At 39.9% G+C, this 19835-nt stretch overlaps 1 long non-coding RNA gene across 1 annotated transcript in view; it reads left to right on the top strand.

Annotated features, from left to right (window-relative positions):
• Positions 1-18605, top strand: part of LOC144381837 (uncharacterized) — a 196082-nt gene extending 177477 nt beyond the window's left edge. The window contains exon 3 of the long non-coding RNA XR_013447776.1: positions 18406-18605. This is a non-coding gene — a long non-coding RNA (uncharacterized LOC144381837). The remainder of the gene's footprint in view (positions 1-18405) is intronic.
• Positions 18606-19835: the final 1230 nt, after the last annotated feature.

The raw sequence follows: 19835 nt of genomic DNA, 5'->3' as shown, positions 1-19835 counted from the left end.
AATCTCCTTCACTGAGGATGTGGGAAATGAAAGGGCTTTACCCCAAAGAATAAGAGCCAGCTTGACTGGGAGCCCGTACCCAGATTGTACATGGATGACCTACTCGGACACCCACAGCCATTTCTTGGTTTGAGAATTGTATCCAGCTTTTAACATCTGGACACAACGTGCCAAAGCTAGCTTTACTGAGTCACAAGTAACCCAAGGCCATAGTTAGTGCTTCAAGACAGGGCTGAGTCACTCAGTACTGACTGGCAGACCCCTTGTACATGGCAGAGGTCTGAGGGCCATGGACTGAATTTTGGATCATTGACTCTTATTGGCACATCTGAGACTAGAACATGTATACTCAGCATAGAAAATGTATAGAGTGGCCCAATGGTGACTCTTGGCAATGAAGGCACAGATTTTCCATTTTCTGGGATCCTTTCAGGCAGTTGTTAATTTGAATAAGAAAAGAAGGATCAAAGTCAGTGCATTTAGAAACCCCGCCCTGTCACAATAATGGAGAAGATTCTTAGTCACTAGGGGGAATATTCCTGAGAACCCACCTACTGGCTTTAGGAAGATATAGCAATTTTTTATTTGTGAGTTGTGATTTTTTTAATGCACAGATAAGTGGGCACGAAACCAGCTATGGGTGGGAAGTAAGAGGGATGGTGGTAAATTTACCAGCAACATGGGAACTTATTCTTCTGCCAGCATTCAGTGTTTATTCTTCTGTTCCTTAATCCCCATGTCTTCCCTCCTGCTCCACCATGTCCCTCTGGTGAGCTGCGGGACCAAAGCTGAAGACAGTGCCTCAAAAGATGTAAGAAGGCAATGATCAGGATAGTGGAAAAAGATGGCCTAGGGAAGAAGAGAGAGGCATCTCTCCAAGGGGTAAGGGAGTAAGCTGGCTGTTATGCTGGCAGAGGCAGACCCATCAGCAGCTCTATCCGGGGACTCCGAGGCACTCCCCATATGAGAACTCCCCAGCTTCTCTTCCCCTCCCCTTCCACCTGTGATTTTTCTGCACTTCCAGGACAGTAAGGAATATTGACGTAGCTATGCAGATATCGGGGATTTTAATTTTAAAATTAAAAGGTAACTTTATAGAAATACACTTTTGTAAATATTGGTAAATATCTTTGTATTATTCTTTGTATTCTTATAGACTATGTAGATTAGAGATTAAATGCTCACAGACTTAGTGTGTGAGGTATCATGTTTTCTTTATAGTCAATATTCCATTGTGCAAATCCTAAACTGGAGTTCTGGGGACAGGGTACATACTTGGTCTCCCTTGTCTTGCATCTGTGTGGCATCTTTTTCATATTTATGAGGTATTTTTCTTCTGTTCTCCAGAGGCAAGTATGCCTGATTGGGCTTAGCTCTCTGCATAGATCCGGCTAAATCCCCCCATCCCTCTGTGTCTGTGCTGCAGCTGGTAGGACAGGCATATCTGCTTTATAGGCAACGTTATTTTAGGTCTGTGAGAATGGGAGGAGGAGGCCCTTCATAGGTGTTTAAGCCTAGACTCCAGCCCAACTTAGCAGAGAACTTGGCCTGAGTATCCTGGGGTCACCCTGCTGTTAATAAAGAGCTGCTCCATTTCTCCCATGACTTTGGTCCTTATGTGCTTGCTCCCCTGATGTCTAGAACTCCAAACACGGTCTGTGATTCTTTTCCTTTTTCCCTCTTCCTCTCTCTTCCTGTCTCCCATTTTTCTTCTTTTGTTCTTTCCTTCTTTCTACAAATTATGTGCCAATATCTATTCTAAAATTCTATATTAACCCATTTTATTTTCACAGTAGCCTGATAAGGTAGATACTTGTGTTGTCACCCCATTATACAGATGAGGAAACTGAGGCACACAGATGATGAGTAACATGCAGCAGAACATTCACAGCCAGGTAGTTTAGTACTAGAGCCCACACACATACCCCTCTTCTGTACTCTGTAGCAACTCCAGGTGTGGTGGCCCAAGTTAAGAGATTTATCATAGGCCAATATTGATGATTGCATTGAGATGTAGCCAAGATCAGTCACCAGCAAACATGCTTCAAGAATCCTAGGGGGAGACTTGCCCTTCTAAAAAAGCACAAGAACTAGAAGAGCAAATCATATACCTTCTGTGACTTTAAACTTGTGGACAAAACCTCGAAGATTTATTTTCATCTCTTGAACAGTAACACCAAAACATGAAGAAAATAGTCCTAGGGGCGCCTGGGTGGCTCAGTTGGTTAAGCGACTGCCTTCGGCTCAGGTCATGATCCTGGAGTCCCGGGATTGAGTCCCGCATCGGGCTCCCTGCTCAGCAGGGAGTCTGCTCCTCCCTCTCCCGCTCCCCTCTCTTGTGCTCTCTCTCTCTCAAATAAATAAATAAAATCTTTAAAAAAAAGAAAAAAAAAAAAAAGAAAATAGTCCTAGAACAGTTTCCTTGGACGTGTTCTAAGGAACCCTAGTTCTGCAAGTGATTAGTGGATGTACAAAGAGTATCATGGTCAAGTAAATTCGGGAAATTGTGCTTAAAATAGATATAAATAGGTTTCTTTATTACAGGACTTTTCAGAGCCTTTGACATGCTAATAATCATAGTGAGTCTGCAAGAGGGAGAGAGAGCATGCATTTTTCCCTCAAACTGATTTCTCCAAACCATCCAATCCCTCCCTGCCCCAGCATGTACCTTTATTTGCTTAGTTCATCTCTCAGAAAGAGTAGGAATACTTGCCTTTTCTATTTTGTAAGTCTGCTTACTCCATACTATAAGGGATAACAGTACTACCATCTTCAGTCCCTGTCTCAGGAATAACATGGCAAATGTCCTGAAGTGTGCTTATCAAGTTGAGAAGCATAACCTGTTTTCTTCTCCCTCTGCAAGGTGCTCTTAGCTATTCATGGTGAAGCTCTTGCATTTTTTGTAGTTCTTTTCACGCAGTTCTTTCAACATTACTTCATTTTAACCTATTGGGTAATTTATTTTTAGCCTCAAATCCAATTAATCCAAAGGTGTTAGGGGAATCTGATCCTAATACTTGTCTATTTAACCCTTTCTCAGAGGAAGCACTGAGATTTCCCTATTCTGTACCACATAATTGCTGCTCTGTAACCATGGCTAACTAAGGATGAAGGGACATAAAATTTATGTGACAGGGTTGTGGTACCACAGAGGTCACAAGATATTTTAGGGAAGACTAAAAGTTGGAGAGGTAAAGATAACAATAAAAAATGTGTTTCTAATTTAATATGTTCACAATAGTTTACACATGAGGCTGCCACTAGAACATGTTGGAAACAGAATAAGTAAAATAAAAGCTTGAAAAACAATCTCATTTTGTGGATTGAAACATTTTAGGGGAAATATTTGCTTTAAATTAATTCCAAGGCCCCACAACAAAATATGGATCTTTTCTCCATTTCTCTGTGGTGGGGATATATGGAGGAGGAGAAAATAGATATCAAAAGAGCTTTGAAGTGTTTATATTCAAACCAACCCTCTGTGGAAAGGCTGAGGGAGAGGGTGTGAAAAAAATTCACCATTTGGCAAATTCTCAAAATAGTTTTTCTTTCATCTTTTTTTCCCCCTTGTTCTCCCCCAGGTTCTTAATTCTGAGACAGGAATGATAAAGGGGCCCAGTAGTGCTTGCTCTTGGAAACAAATTCCAAAAAGGGAATGCTCAGAGTCTTTTAAAGAAATCTGATCAATTAGATAAATTTTTGTGGCTCAGGTGTGAGGAGAGGACTGGGGGACTCATTTGATGGCTGTCGCCAGAGACCAGAGCAGGTACCACTTCTGCAGAAGGGCAAAGACAAAAACACTTTGGCAAGAAGATTGGTTATAAAGGGTTTGGGCTGGCACCAGGAAAGCAGTCCTTCCTTTTCCTTCCTTTTGTCCATCCTTCCATCCTTTTTCTTTCTTCCTCTTCTTCCTAGGATAAGGAAAGCAATCTGTAATTCTTCGTCCAAAACGCTGAGGAAAGGTCTGTTTCTGAATTCAGAATATTCAGATTTTAGAAAGGCAATTCAGTATATATATTATATAATATGTATACCCTTAGCAAGATCTGAGGAAGCACTCTGATTATTTGCAGTTTAATGCATGAAGAGTATCACTCAATAGGATAAATATAGACTATGTAGGATAAATATAGACTATGAATAGCTTGGAATCAGGCCAAGTCAGATAGATGCTGCACTTACAAAAACTTTTTGACTTTCTGAGCTTTTGGATTTTGGCATCTTGGATAAAGCATGTGAACTTTTAAAAATCACCTTTGTTGACAAGTAATGTACATACAACTAGAATCCATCCAGTTTACAGTACAGTTTGATGAGTTTTGACCAATGTGCTCACTAACAAGATACAGGACACTGCCTTCACCCCCAAGATTTTCTTCGTGCCCTCCCACTCCAGGTCCCAGGCAACTGTCCTGCTTTTTATCACCATAGCCTAGATTAATTTTTTCTAGAATTTCTTTTTAATGAAATCTTATAGTATTTACTGTTTTTATGTCCAGCTTTTTTGGGTCACTTTAATGTTTTAGAGATTCATCACATGACACACATATTCACTGATATATGTGTCAATAGTTCCTTTTTGTTGCTGAATAGTATTTCATTGTATTGATGGACCAAGACTTGTTTATCAGCCTTACAATGCAAAGGCTTTGGCTGTTATGAATAAAGTTTCTATAAACATTTGTGTACTAATTTAAAAAAATTCTTTGGGTAAGTACTTAAGGGTAGAATTGCTTGAGCTGATAAAGGTGTGCTGTACTTTAGAAGAAGCTCCCAACTGTCTTCTAGTGGTTCTATTGTTTTGCATTCCCAGCAGCAGTGTATGAGAGTTTCAGTTGCTCCACATTCTTGGTAATGTCACTCTTCCAAAGTTTTAGCTGTTCTAGTGGTGTAATGGTATCTTATTGTGGTTTTAGTTTGCATTTCCCTAATGATGCTGAACATCTATTTATGTACTTATGTTCCATCCTCATGTTTTGTTTTGTAAAAAGTGTTCAAATTTATTTTTGCCCATTTTTTTTTATTGGGTTGATTTTCAAATTATTTAGTTGAAAGAATTTTCTTTTTTAAAATGTATTTTGGATACAAGTCCTTTGTTATGTATTCCAAATGTTTTCTTTCAGCCTGTGGCTTGCCTTTTCCCTTTCTGAATGGGTATCTTACAAAGAATGTAAGTTTTAAATTCAGATAGAGTTCAGTTTGTCTTTTAAAGCTCATGCTTTTTATGTTCAATGAAAGTATCTTTGCTTACCACTTGTCATGTTGTTGTTGAGTGTTGTCTGTTTATAAACAAAAAATAGTAATTGAAACAAAAGAACTAAAAATTATCTTAGGGCATGAGTGCCTGCTATCTGCCTGGCTGTGTGCTAAGGGCTTTCTTATGTGTCATTAACCTTCATAGCAATCCTTTGGAATATTTTTTTTTTTTTTAAAGATTTACTGATTTATTTTTAGAGAGAGCGCCCGCCCACGTGTGCATGGGGAGAGGGAGAGAGAGAATCTCAAGCCGATTCCCCACCTAGCATGGAGTCTGACATGGGGCTGTCTATGGGGCTTGATCTCACAACCCTGAGATGACTGAGACGATGACCTGAGCCAAAACCAAGAGTTGGACGCTCAACCAACTGAGCCACCCAGGCACCCCAATCCTTTAGAGTATTAAAGGGTATGTTATGGAGGCTCAAGAGAGGTTAAATAACTTGCTCAAAGTTACACAGCTGCTCAGTAGAAAAGATAGGATTTGAAATTAGGTCTCCTGAATAATAATGGCAGTAGCTTCCATTTATTGAATACTTAACCCATGCTATTCACTCTGCAGTAAGTGCTGCATGTGGGGTAATTTAAACTAATCATCACACCAACCCTATGAAATAAGCAATATCATTTTATGGATGAGGAACCTGTGATTCAGAGAAGGTAAGTAACCTGAACAATATCACACAGCTCTTAAGCTTGCTTTTCCCTGCTTTATTCCAGTCCCTTTTAGGATTCATATTTTAAGAAAATGTGTCGAGTTTCACATGTTTGATATGTAAGTGGTGATGCTTCGGGGAAGTTTGGCTCTTCACTGGCCTTGCTAGGCAATAGTAGCTTCTGTAGAAGATTTAGGAAAGGACTGTGATCATCTTTTTTATTTCATTCCTCCAGTTCTATGTGACTGTTTGCTAGGGAGTAGGTTTGGAACTTAGTGCCAGGGAGTCCACCTCAATACTCATAATGTGTCCGCCCCTATTTAATCAAATCTTTATGAAAATGTGGCATCTTTGTTTTGATTCTTTGCACTGATTTTATAGCCTTAATCTAATGGTTTGACTCCTGATTCCTTAAGGACTGCTTTTGGTTTGAAAGGATAATCCTTGCATTGTCTATAGAAGTTTACATTTTACAATAACTTTAAAGGAAGCTGCAAATGTGACCTAATGGAAACCTCACTTCACACCTGCTGGTGTCATTTCTCTTTAGAGTGACGTCTCTTATCATTCTTTCTCTTATTGTAAAGCTAGGTGGTAACTTTTTTAGCACACTGTCACTTCCAAAGTCACCATAGAAGTCGCCTTTGGTCTTATTCATTCTCATCCTTTCTCTCTTTTTCTCCCACACAGAGATAGCACATAGCATAATACATACACACCTACATCCACACATCCAAGATAAGCAAAATTCTACAAAGGAATAAGTTGTCGTATGATATTAGACCCCCAAGAGAAAATTCTAGAAGTTACTTTTCTTATCTCAGTGTATAAAAACTCTAGGCTATCCAATGAGAACAGGTGACTAGTCAGTTGAAAGTTGGGTTATCCTTACCTTATGAAAAGTACAAGATTTTTCATGGGAACTGATGGGCCAGACTATTTGAAATCCAAACTATTTAGGTCATAAGTTCACCAAATCTCTCCCCTAAGTAAATGATTTGGGATGATCCAACTCTGTTGGCCCTTAAAATTGGTCTTGTCTTCACTGGCTTCCTTCTGAAGAAGAACACAGCAACATTTCTATATAAGAGAGGCTCTGTACATAAGGCCTGCACTCTTGTCAGACTGGGAAGACCGTCTCTAAAGTAACAGTAATGGGGTGGGATGACAAGGGGCTATGGGCCCAGGTACTCCTCAGTTTAAGAACTAAGACTGCAGCCTTCAAACTTGTGTGTATACCTGGGGGTATATGTTGACTTTCCAAAGGGTATATGTGTGCAGATGGTTTTAAGGAAGTCAGTTTCAACCCTTACAATGCTTCCATTTTTTTTTTTTAATGCTCCCCAAGAACTAACTTGCCCTCACATTTATCCCTCAGTAGACTCTTACTGTGGTGGATTATGCCAGGATATTAAATTCCTTGTGGCCAAAGTAATATTTAGAAAACTTTATTTTGGAGAAGACTCCTTTAAAGATTAATCAAGGTCTCTCAGTTTGGTGGGGCTTTTTGTCTTCCCCTGTTTTGTTCATATTTCTGTTTAGGGTAGAGCTGGATCTGTATTGGGATGTTCCAAATTCAGAGCACTAAAAATGCTATAGATTAGTAATTCTGAATCTTCTAAATGTATATTTAATCTCTTAAATGGAATGTTTTCTGGGACTGTTAAATTTTTCAAGATTAACATTTGTTAACACCCACAGATAAAGGTTATGCATGATTTCTTTTGGATTTAGCATGTTATTGCATAAGGTAGTAAAAGCCTATTTTATCACATAGTATAATGAATTATTTACTCTGAGATCAAATATTCAATCTTCACTATATTTTAGTTTATAACATTTTTAAGATTTTCTCCTATTACAAATATATTTTGATATGTATGATGAAAATTTTAGATTTCAATTTAAGAGATGTGAAGGGATACATAATTTTTTGAAGTTACTTTAAAAGATGGGTGAGCAAGACAGCCTGAAGACTGCTGACATGAGAGACCATGCTAGAATGACTAGCACTGCCTGACCTCAGGGAGAGGTCTTTGGTGGAAGTGACTCACATGACCATCTGCCATGCATTTATATATGTACAGGAGAGTCATCTGATGATCTGCCATGCACTTGTATACAGACTGGTCCAAATCCAACAGAAAGAATGTATAGTTTTTATCTGTGGGTGTTATCAAATGTATCTTGAAAAATTTGGTAGTCTCAGAAAACATTCCATTTAAACAAAGATACACTTAAAAGAGTATCACTAACATAACATTTTGGATGTTTTGAATTTAGAACATCTCAACACAGATCTGGCTCCATCCTAAACACAAATATGTACAAATACGGTAATTGGTTATTATGAGTGACTTTAAAACATTCATGAATAATCCTTTTATATATTTACTTTTCAATAAACTTCATTTATTCTCTGTTTTAATGGCAATAAAAAGGTCTGATATCTTTTTCAAACTTCTTTGGGAGTTTTTGTTTATGTTATAATTTGTTTTTATTTCTCGTGAGCTCTTCATTCTGACATAAAATCTTTAATTGCTATAGTTGAGGAATCTAACGATTATGTAAATTGAAGTGTAGACCGTGGCTGAGAGCCACATAACTCTCTTAGTCCATTCAGGCTGCTATAGCAAAACACTATAGACTGGGTGGCTTAAACAACAGACATTTATTCCTCACAGCTCTGGAGGCTGGGAAGGTCAAGATCAGGCACGAATAGATTCACTGGTGAGAGCCCACTTCCTGATTCATAAACAGCCATCTTCTTGCTGTATTCTCACATGGCAGAAGGGGGCAAAGGAACTCTCTGCGGTCTCTTTTATAAGGGTACTAATCCCACTCACGAGGGCTCCACCTTCATGACCTGATCATCTTCCCAAGGCCCCACCTCCAAACACCAACACAGTGGGGACTAGGTTGTAACAGATGAATGTGGGGGAGACACATTCAGTATGTACTCTCCTAAATGTAATTTTTCTGTGAAGTTGCGTTTATCTTCAGAGGAAGAAAATTACTAGAAACAGGCAGTTTGGTGGCTTCATTTTTAAAAAACAATAAATATAAGATGGAAAACAGAGGGTATAACAAAAAATGAAAGTGTAAGTGGCCTGTGCTTATAGTAATTTTAGAAAGACTAACACCTAAATAAACTGTGGCGTTCAGGATATTCTAGCAACCATGAAAAAGAAGTTCAAGTGTTGGGGGAGAGAAGAACAAGGCAGAGCAGGCCTGCTTCTTGTAGTAAGTGGCATATGTGGACAGATGAATGAGAAAGGACAACTTAACTGTTGTTTTTGTCTTTTCTGTTTAGTAGAATGATCTTTGGGTAGAAAAAAATATTAAGAGGAAACTGAAGTCCAAGTAGAGTAAGGTAGGACTTGTGTGTTCTAAATTAGTTCAGGAATTTTGGCCAGTGTGTCTCAGAATCCTATAAAAACTAGGGAATGATATTGCTGAGCAAATTGTTGTTAGAGCTATTTAAGGAATGGATATAAGTGAGCAGAATTCTGATTTTTAAAAATCAGATTTTTAGCCTGAGGGAATGGAAGAATGGAGTTTTCATTTCTTGAAGAATGAGTTTTCATGTCTTAAGTTAGGAAGGCTGCAGAAAGAGTGAGTTTATGGTGATGGTGGAGGTAGGGCACTTATCAGCACCTCAGTATTTGACACATTAAGTTTGGAAATCTTATTAGACATTAAAATGGAGATGTCAAGTAGACATATATTCAGATCTGGTGTTCAGGGGAGAGTCGGGCTGCAGGCAATAGCACGCCGGTGCTACCTAAGCCATGAGTCTGGATGAGATCATCTAGAAGTAGACGTGGCTAGAAAAGAGAAGAGATCCAAGGACTGAGTTCTGGGACGCTTCAAAATTCAGATGTCAAGGAAATGAAGAGGGGAAAGAAGTAGCCAGAAATGTAAGAGGAAAACCCAAATGGGTATGGTTTCCTGGAAACCAAATGAAGAAAGTGTTTAAAGAAGGCGTGGAGATCAGAGAAAGGCAATAGAGTACCTGGACTTGAGTAAGACATGCGGCAAAGTCTCTAATGAAATCCTATCAACAAGGAAAAAAGTTATAAACCGGATTTTTAGCTAGCTGCCCAGTTATATTCAAGGATCCTGACTAATAGAATATTATTAACTCAGGCAAGGTGTCTTCAATTTTCAAAATCCTTGGTCCTAATTAGTAAACTTGAAAACTCCTGAAGTTCCTGCAGTTTGTAATGGGAGGCCAATATTTTTTTCAGTATGAAATTATGAAATGTAAAATGCTTTTTTAGCCCTATACATTCCCTAACTTCCCACCGTGTGGATTCTGATATACCTACTAGGGAGTTCTACCCTGCTCTTGCATTGTAGGAAAGTCGCAGAGGTCCCAGCACTCTGTCCTCAGGCTAGTCTTCTCAAATTTTTAAAAGAAATTTATTTTATTAATTTAATTTAATTTTATTATGTTATGTTAGTCACCATACAGTACCTCATTAGTTTTTGATGTAGTGTTCCCTGATTCATTGTTTTCGTATAACACCCAAGTGCTCCATGCAGTACATGCCCTCCTTAATACCCATCACCAGGCTAACCCATCCCCCCACCCCCCTTCCTGCTAAAACCCTCAGTTTGTTTCTCAGAGTCCATAGTCTCTCATGGTTCACCTCCCCCTCCGATATCCCCCCCCCCTTCATTTTTCCCTTCCTTCTCCTGATATCCTCCATGGTATTCCTTATGTTCCACAAATAAGTGAAACCATATGATAATTGACTTTCTCTGCTTGACTTATTTCACTTAGCATAATCTCCTCCAGTCCCATCCATGTTGATGTAAAAGTTGGATATTCATCCCTTCTGATGGCTGAGTAATATTCCATTGTATATATGGACCACATCTTCTTTATCCATTCATCTGTTGAAGGGCATCTTGGCTCTTTCCACAGTTTGGCTACTGTGGACATTGCTGCTGTGAACATTGGGGTACATATGGCCCTTCTTTTCAGTACATCTGTGTCTTTGGGGTAAATACCCAGAAGTGCAATTGCTGGGTCATAGGGTAGCTCTATTTTTAAATTTTTGAGGCACCTCCACACTGTTTTCCAAAGTGGCTGTACCAACTTGCATTCCCACCAACAGTGTAAGAGGGTTCCCCTTTCTCCACAACCTCTCCAACATTTGTTGTTTCTCTCCCTGTCCATTTTTTGCCATTCTAACTGGTGTAAGGTGGCATCTCAGTGTGGTTTTAATTTCCCTGATGGCTAATGATGATGAACATTTTTTCATGTGTCTGTTAGCCATTTGTATGTCTTCTTTTAAGAAATTTAAATTGTGGTCTTTGATGGAGGAATGGAGCAAGTAATTATGGTTGTTTTAAAGCTTTAATAGCATATACATCACATAATGAGATCTAGATTTAAAAAGAACTTGAGTAGGAGTTGATGATCTTTTGGCAATTTTGGAGTACAGGGAAGGTGTCAGAAGGTTGGAATAGCTTTAGGGGGGAAAGAAAGATGGCGGAGGAGTAGGGGACCCTATTTCAACTGGTCCCCAGAATTGAGCTGGATATCTACCAGACCACTCTAAGCACCCACGAAACCAGCCTGAGATGTAAGAAGATCTGGATCTCTACAAACAGAATATCGCGGGCGGTTGGTTTTGAGGTATGAAGCGGGGAGCCCTGATTCCGTGGCCAGATTTCGGAGGATAAACGGCCGCGGGAGGGTGCCTGGCCGTGGGGATCCTACACTGCCGGTGAGCCACAGCCTCACGCGCTGCGGAAGGGCACAGACTTGACGGGGCACAGACTAGCAGACTGGTAGCAGCGGGGAAAGGACTTTAGGGCAGGCCCCGGGGTGGAAATCCGGAGTGTGGGGGTAGCGCGCGTGAACTGGGAGCAGCTGGCGGTTTTAGAAGCACAAAGGGCAGAGACGTGCCCCGACCTGGAGGCAGGACTGGGAGCGCTGCGGAGGGGCGCACAACCCAGGACGCTGCAGTTTTTTTTTTTTTTTTTTTTTAAAGATTTTATTTATTTATTTGAGAGAGAGAGAATGAGAGACAGAGAGCATGAGAGGGAGGAGGGTCAGAGGGAGAAGCAGACTCCCTGCCGAGCAGGGAGCCCGATGCGGGACTCGATCCCGGGACTCCAGGATCATGACCTGAGCTGAAGGCAGTCGCTTAACCAACTGAGCCACCCAGGCGCCCAGGACGCTGCAGTTTATAGCAGCACGGACAGAAACAGACAGTGTGGCCTGGAGGGCACACTGAAGAATAGACTGCGGTCTCTCTGCTCTGAGGCAGAGTGTTGGAAATGGTCTCTTCTGTTCTGACTCGCGGAAGAGACGCGGAAAGCCGCCAGGGAAAGATGCCAGAGAACAAAAGCCCCCAAAACTGATACCCGCTGAGCCCATCCCCCGCCACAGGGGGGCAGGGCAACTCCGCCCAAACAGGGTTGCCTGAGTAACAGCGCGGCAGGCCCCTCCCCCAGAAGACAGCCTGGGAAAACAAGAGGCCAGCAACCCTAAGGTCCCTAGAAAACAGGTACATCTTGCTTGGGTTCTGGTCAATAATTTGGACTCTATACATTCCCTCAAACACCCATCAACAGAATGACTAGGAGGAGGAATCCCCAAAATAGAAAAGACTCAGAGATCATGACTTATGCTGCAGATTGACAAATGGATGCAGATATAACCAAGATGTCAGAGATGGAATTCAGGCTAGCAATTGTGAAGACAATGGCTAGAATGGAGAAATCAATTAATGGCAACATAGAGTTTCTAAGGGCAGAAATGAAAGCTGAATTGGCAGAACTTAAAAATGCTATCAATGAGATCCAATCCAATGTAGATAATCTAACAGCTAGGGTAACTGAGGCAGAAGAACGAATAAGCGACCTGGAAGACAATATAATAGATAAAAAGGGAAAAGAGGAGGCCAGGGAAAAACAACTCAGAATCCATGAAAATAGAATCAGAGAAATAAGTGACACCATGAAGCGTTCCAATGTCAGAATAATTGGAATCCCGGAAGGAGTGGAGAGAGAGAGAGGACTAGAAGATGTATTTGAGCAAGTCGTAGCTGAGAACTTCCCTAATCTGGGGAATGAAACAAACATTCGTGTCCTAGAGGCAGAGAGGACCCCTCCCAAGATCAAGGAAAACAGGCCAACACCCCGGCATGTAATAGTAAAACTTGCAAATCTTAGAACCAAGGAAACCATCTTAAGGGCAGTTAGGGCGAAGAGATTCCTTACGTACAGAGGGAGGAACATCAGAATAATGTCAGACCTATCCACAGAGACCTGGCAAGCCAGAAAGGCCTGGCAAGACATATTCAGGGTACTAAATGAGAAGAACGTGCAGCCAAGAATACTTTATCTGGCAAGGCTGTCATTTAGAATGGATGGAGAGATGTAGAGTTTCCATGACCGGCAGAAACTGAAAGAATATGTGACCACTAAGCCGGCCCTGCAAGAAATATTAAGGGGGGTTCTATAAAAGGAGAAAGACCCCAAGAGTGATATACAACAGGAATTTACAGGGACAATCTATAAAAACAACGTCTTCACAGGCAACATGATGACAATTAATTCATATCTTTCAATAATCACTCTCAACGTGAATGGCCTAAATGCTCCCATAAAATGGCACAGGGCTGCAGATTGGATAAAAAGACAGGACCCATTCATGTGCTGCCTACAAGAGACTCATTTTGAACCTAAAGATACATCCAGACTGAAAGTGAAGGGATGGAGATCCATCTTCCATTCCAGCGGACCTCAAAAGAAAGCTGGGGTAGCAATTCTTATATCAGACAAATTAGATTTTAAACTGAAGTCTGTAATTAGAGACACAGAAGGACACTATATCATTCTTAAAGGGTCTATCCAACAAGAAGATCTAACCATTGTAAATATCTATGCCCCCAACATGGGAGCAGCCATCTACATAAGCTAACTGTTAACCAAAATAAAGAGTCATATTGATAACAATACGTTAATTATAGGAGACCTCAATACTCCACTCTCAGCAATGGACAGATCACCTAAGCAGAAAATCAACAAGGAAACAAGAGCTTTGAATGATACACTGGACCAGATAGACCTCATAGATATTTACAGAACATTCCACCCTAAAACAACAGAATACTCATTCTTCTCGAGTGCACGTGGAACTTTCTCCAGAAGAGACCACATACTGGGTCACAAATCAGGTCTCAATGATACCAAAAGATTGAGATTATTCCCTGCATATTCTCCGACCACAATGCTTTAAAACTGGAACTCAATCACAAGAAAAAATTTGGCAGAAATTCAAACACTTGGAAGCTAAAGACCACTCTGCTCAAGAATGTTTGGGTCAACCAGGAAATCAAAGAAGAACTTAAACAATTCATGGAAATCAATGAGAACGAAAACACATTGGTCCAAAACCTATGGGATACTGCAAAGGCAGTCCTAAGGGGGAAATATGTAGCCATCCAAGCCTCACTCAAAAAAATAGAAAAATCCCGAATTCACCAACTAACTCTACACCTTAACTAGAGAAAAAGCAACAAACGATGCCTAAGCCACGCATTAGAAGAGAAACAATTAAAATTAGAGCAGAGATCAATGAATTAGAAACCAGAAACACAGTAGATCAGATCAACGAAACCAGAAGTTGGTTCTTTGAAAGAATTAATAAGATCGATAAACCACTGGCCAGACTTATCCAAAAGAAAAGAGAAAGGACCCAAATTAATAAAATTATGAATGAAAGGAGAGAGATCATGACTAACACCAAGGAAATAGAAACAATTATTAGAAATTATTATCAACCACTATATGCCAATAAACTGAGCAATCTGGATGAAATGGAGGCCTTCCTGGAAACCTATAAGCTGCCGAGACTGAAACAGGAAGAAATTGACAACCTGAGTAGGCCAATAACCAGTAACGAGATTGAAGCAGTGATCAAAAACCTCCCAAAAAACAAGAGTCCGGGGCCTGATGGGTTCCCTGGGGAATTCTACCAAACATTCAAAGAAGAAATAATACCTATTTTACTGAAGCTGTTTCAAAAAATAGAAACAGAAGGAAAACTTCCAAACTCATTCTATGAGGCCAGCATTACCTTAATCCCCAAACCAGGCAAAGACCCCATCAAAAAGGAGAATTTCAGACCAATATCCCTGATGAATATGGATTCCAAAATCCTCAACCAAATCCTAGCTAATAGGATCCAACAATACATTAAAAGGATCATCCACCACGACCAAGTGGGATTTATCCCCGGGATGCAAGGGTGGTTCAACATTTGCAAATCAATCAATATGATAGAACACATTAATAAGAAGAGGGAGAAGAATCATATGGTCCTCTCAATTGATACAGAAAAAGCATTTGACAAAATACAACATCCTTTCCTGATTAAAACTATTCAGAGTATAGGGATAGAGGGAACATTCCCCACCTTCATAAAATCCATCTATGAAAAACCCACAGCGAATATCATCCTCAATGGGGAAAAGCTGAGAGCCTTTCCGTTAAGATCAGGAACAGGTCAAGGATGCCCACTCTCGCCACTATTGTTCAACATAGTACTAGAAGTTCTAGCAACAGCAATCAGACAACAGAAAGAAATAAAGGTATTCAAACTGGCAAAGAAGAAGTCAAACTCTCTCTTTTTGCAGATGACATGATACTTTATGTGGAAAACCCAAAAGACTCCATCCCCAAATTACTAGAACTCATCCAGCAATTCGGTAATATGGCAGGATACAAAATCAATGCACAGAAATCAGTTGCTTTCTTATACACTAACAATGCAACTGTAGAAAGAGAAATTAGAGAAATGATTCCATTTACAATAGCACCCAAAACCATAAGATACCTTGGAATAAACCTAACCAAAGAGGTAAAGGATTTATACTCTAGGAACTACAGAACACTCATGAAAGAAACTGAAGAAGACACAAAAAGATGGAAAAATATTCCATGCTCATGGATCAGAAGAATAAACATTGTTAACATGTCTATGCTACCCAGAGCAATCTATACCTTCAATGCCATCCCGATCAAAATTCCAATGACATTTTTCAAAGTGCTGGAACAAACAATCCTAAAATTTGTATGGAATCAGAAAAGACCCCGAATCGCCAAGGAAATGTTGAAAAAGAAAAACAAAGCTGGGGGCATCACGTTGCCCGATTTCAAGCTATATTACAAAGCTGTGATCACTAAGACAGCATGGTACTGGCACAAAAACAGACATACAGACCAATGGAACAGAATAGAGAGCCCAGATATGGACCCTCAACTCTGTGGTCAAATAATCTTTGACAAAGCAGAAAAAACATGCAATGGAAAAAAGATAGTCTCTTCAATAAATGGTGCTGGGAAAATTGGACAGCCACATGCAGAAGAATGAAACTGGACCATTCTCTAACACCATTCACAAAGATAAACTCAAAGTGGATGAAAGACCTCAATGTGAGACAGGAATCCATCAAAATCCTAGAGGAGAACATAGGCAGTAACCTCTTTGACATTGGCCACAGCAACTTCTTTCAAGATACATCTCCAAAAGCTAGTGAAACAAAAGCAAAAATGAACTTTTGGGACTTCATCAAGATAAAAAGCTTCTGCACAGCAAAGCAAACAATCAACAAAACAAAGAGGCAACCCACAGAATGGGAGAAGATATTTGCAAATGACACTACAGAGAAAGGGCTGGTATCCAAGATCTATAAAGAACTTCTCAAACTCACCCAAAAAACAAATAATCAAGTCAAAAAGTGGGCAGAAGATATGAAAAGACACTTCTCTGAAGAAGACATACAAATGGCTAACAGACACATGAAAAACTGTTTGTCATCATTAGCCATCAGGGAAATTCAAATCAAAACCACCCTGAGATACCACCTTACACCAGTTAGAATGGCAAAAATGGACAGGGAGAGAAACAACAAATGTTGGAGAGGTTGTGGAGAAAGGGGAACCCTCTTACACTGTTGGTGGGAATGCAAGTTGGTACAGCCACTTTGGAAAACAGTGTGGAGGTTCCTCAAAATTTAAAAATAGAGCTACCCTATGACCCAGCAATTGCACTTCTGGGTATTTACCCCAAAGACACAGATGTACTGAAAGAAGGGCCATATGTACCCCAATGTTCACAGCAGCAATGTCCACAGTAGCCAAACTGTGGAAAGAGCCAAGATGCCCTTCAACAGATGAATGGATAAAGGAGATGTGGTCCATATATACAATGGAATATTACTCAGCCATCAGAAAGGATGAGTACCCAACTTTTACATCAACATGAATGGGACTGGAGGAGATTATGCTAAGTGAAATAAGTCAAGCAGAGAAAGTCAATTATCATATGCTTTCACTTATTTGTGGAACATAAGGAATACCATGGAGGACATTAGGAGAAGGAAGGGAAAAATGAAGGGGGAGGGGAATTGGAGGGAGAGATGAACCATGAGAGACTATGGACCTGAGAAACAAACAGGGTTTTGGGGGGGGGGAGGGGGGATTGGTTAGCCTGGTGATGGGTATTAAGGAGGGCACGTACTGCATGGGGCACTGGGTGTTATATGAAAACAATGGATTGTGGATCACCACATCAAAAACTAATGATGTATTGTATGGTGACTAACATAACATAATAAAATTAAAAATAATAATAATTAAAAAAAGAAGGTTGGAATATTGAAAATGTAGTTTTGGCTTAAAAAAATTAAAGAATCAGACCACAAACAACAGATCACTGAGTTTGAAGTCAAATATGGGCAAGAATCTAGAGTGAATAATTAAAAGGATGGTTTGTCACCATTTTTTTTTTTAAAAGATTTTATTTATTTATTTGAGAGAGAGAGAATGAGAGAGAGCACATGAGAGGGGGGAGGGTCAGAGGGAGAAGCAGACCCCGCCAAACAGGGAGCCCGATGCGGGACTCGATCCAGGGACTCCAGGATCATGACCTGAGCCGAAGGCAGTCGCCCAACCAACTGAGCCGCCCAGGCGCCCGGTTTGTCACCATTTTGAAAAAGAGGTAGCATGACTTGGCATGCCCTGTTGCCCTTATTCTATCCTAAGATGTGGTTCTCACACTGGCAGGACAGGAAATTAATTTTGGAGGTATTGCCTCTGATAGTAATCTATTATTATATCACTGAAGCATCATCAAAGAGTGTAAAGTAGAGTAATACAGTCACAAAGGCACGTGATTTATAGTCAGAGGACCTGGGTTTGGGTCCTAACTTTGCAGCTTATTTATGTGGCCCAGGAAAAATTGACCTAACCTCTGTAAATCATAGTTTCTTCATCTGAAAATGGTGAAAATAATATCTTTTTACAGATTGCTGTCAGATTTAAATGAGCTATAAAGATGAAAGCAATTTCTAAAGCATAAACTACTAATTAAATATCAGTTATTATAGACTCGAAAAATGTTGCTCAAATTATCATTTGTACAGTAATCCTCCCTTACCCACAGTTTTATTTTCTACAATTTCAGTTCCCCATGGTCACCTGTCGTCCAGAAGCAGCTGGTCGTCCTCCTGAAAAATTGTCAGAAGGTCCATAGTAGCTTAACACTGCATCACAGTGCCTACATTTTTCACATCACTTCATCTCATCACATAGGCATTTTATCCTCTCACATCATTACAAGAAGGGTAAATGTAGTACAGTGAGATATTTTGAGAAAGAGACCACATCCATGTAACTTGTATTACCATAAAAATTGTTATATTTTATTGTTAATCTCTTACTGTACCTTTCTTATAAATTAAACTTTATCATAGGTATATGTGAATAGAGAAAATAGTATATATAGGGTTTGGTACTATCTGAAGTTTTAGGCATCTACTGGGAGATCTTGGAATCCATGGATAAAGGGGGACTACTGCAGCTACCAATAGTGCCGATGAGATCTTGGTTGAATTAAAGGAAGAATAGCATGTAGAACAAGACAGATGATAGTCAACTTTGTCTCTGGAATTCTATATTCAGATCTATATTTTTAGAGAGACATAGGCAAATTGGATTGCAACTAGAGCACCTTATCAGAATATTGAGAATATTGGACAAATATTCCATGAAGAATATTTGAAGGGGTTGAGAAGACTTGGAGGTGATAACATTGGGATGAGAGAACCATTTTCAGATAGATGAGGAATGTTAGGTTCAAGGAAGATTTTGTATGTTCTGTTTGGTCTTCAGGGATAGTAATAGGACAGGATGGATGAAGCTAGACTTCTAGTAATGGAGAGAAAGGTCCTTCTGCTAGAGCTATGCATGGCTACAGCAGGACTGGAAAGGTCCCCGTCAATGGAGATTTTCTAACTATGGGCTGGATGATGTCCTGGTAGGGAAGAGGATTCCTGAAGCAGATGGGTGGTCAGGACAGTGACCCCTTAAGATCTTCTGATCTCACAAGTCCATCATTCTCTGACATAGTCTTATTAATCTTTCTGTGTATCCCTGTACCATATGATGTTCATGGATATATTGTGTCATAATCTATTATAACTGCATTCCCACATTAATTAATCCTGGCTTTCAAAGAGGTTTTTTAAACTGAATGTACCCTTTAATTTTTTTTCCCCTTCTGCCTTGGCTCCCTGACACTTGTTCTGACCATTCATGTGCCTTAGAAACAAGAGACCCCAGACAGTCCTCATATTATGTGAAACGATTTTCCAAGGCCAAACTAACTGCATTCAGTCTTTATCCCAAATGAAGGAACAACTTTGGTCTGTCAACTGTGAAAAGTAAACTGGGCATGACCTTCACTCATCACCAATAATCTCACTGAATGACATTTGTTAACTTTATTCTGATATTAGATCATGGTCTTTGTTCTCTCATGGTTGTTTTCATTCAGAGTCTCGTTATTTCCATTTATATATATATACAGAGAGTTTGAAAGTCTGATGTGTTGAA

Source organism: Halichoerus grypus, chromosome 5, assembly GCF_964656455.1.
Source record: "Halichoerus grypus chromosome 5, mHalGry1.hap1.1, whole genome shotgun sequence".
Lineage (NCBI taxonomy): Eukaryota > Metazoa > Chordata > Mammalia > Carnivora > Phocidae > Halichoerus > Halichoerus grypus.
This window is presented reverse-complemented; position numbering and strand designations above follow the sequence as displayed.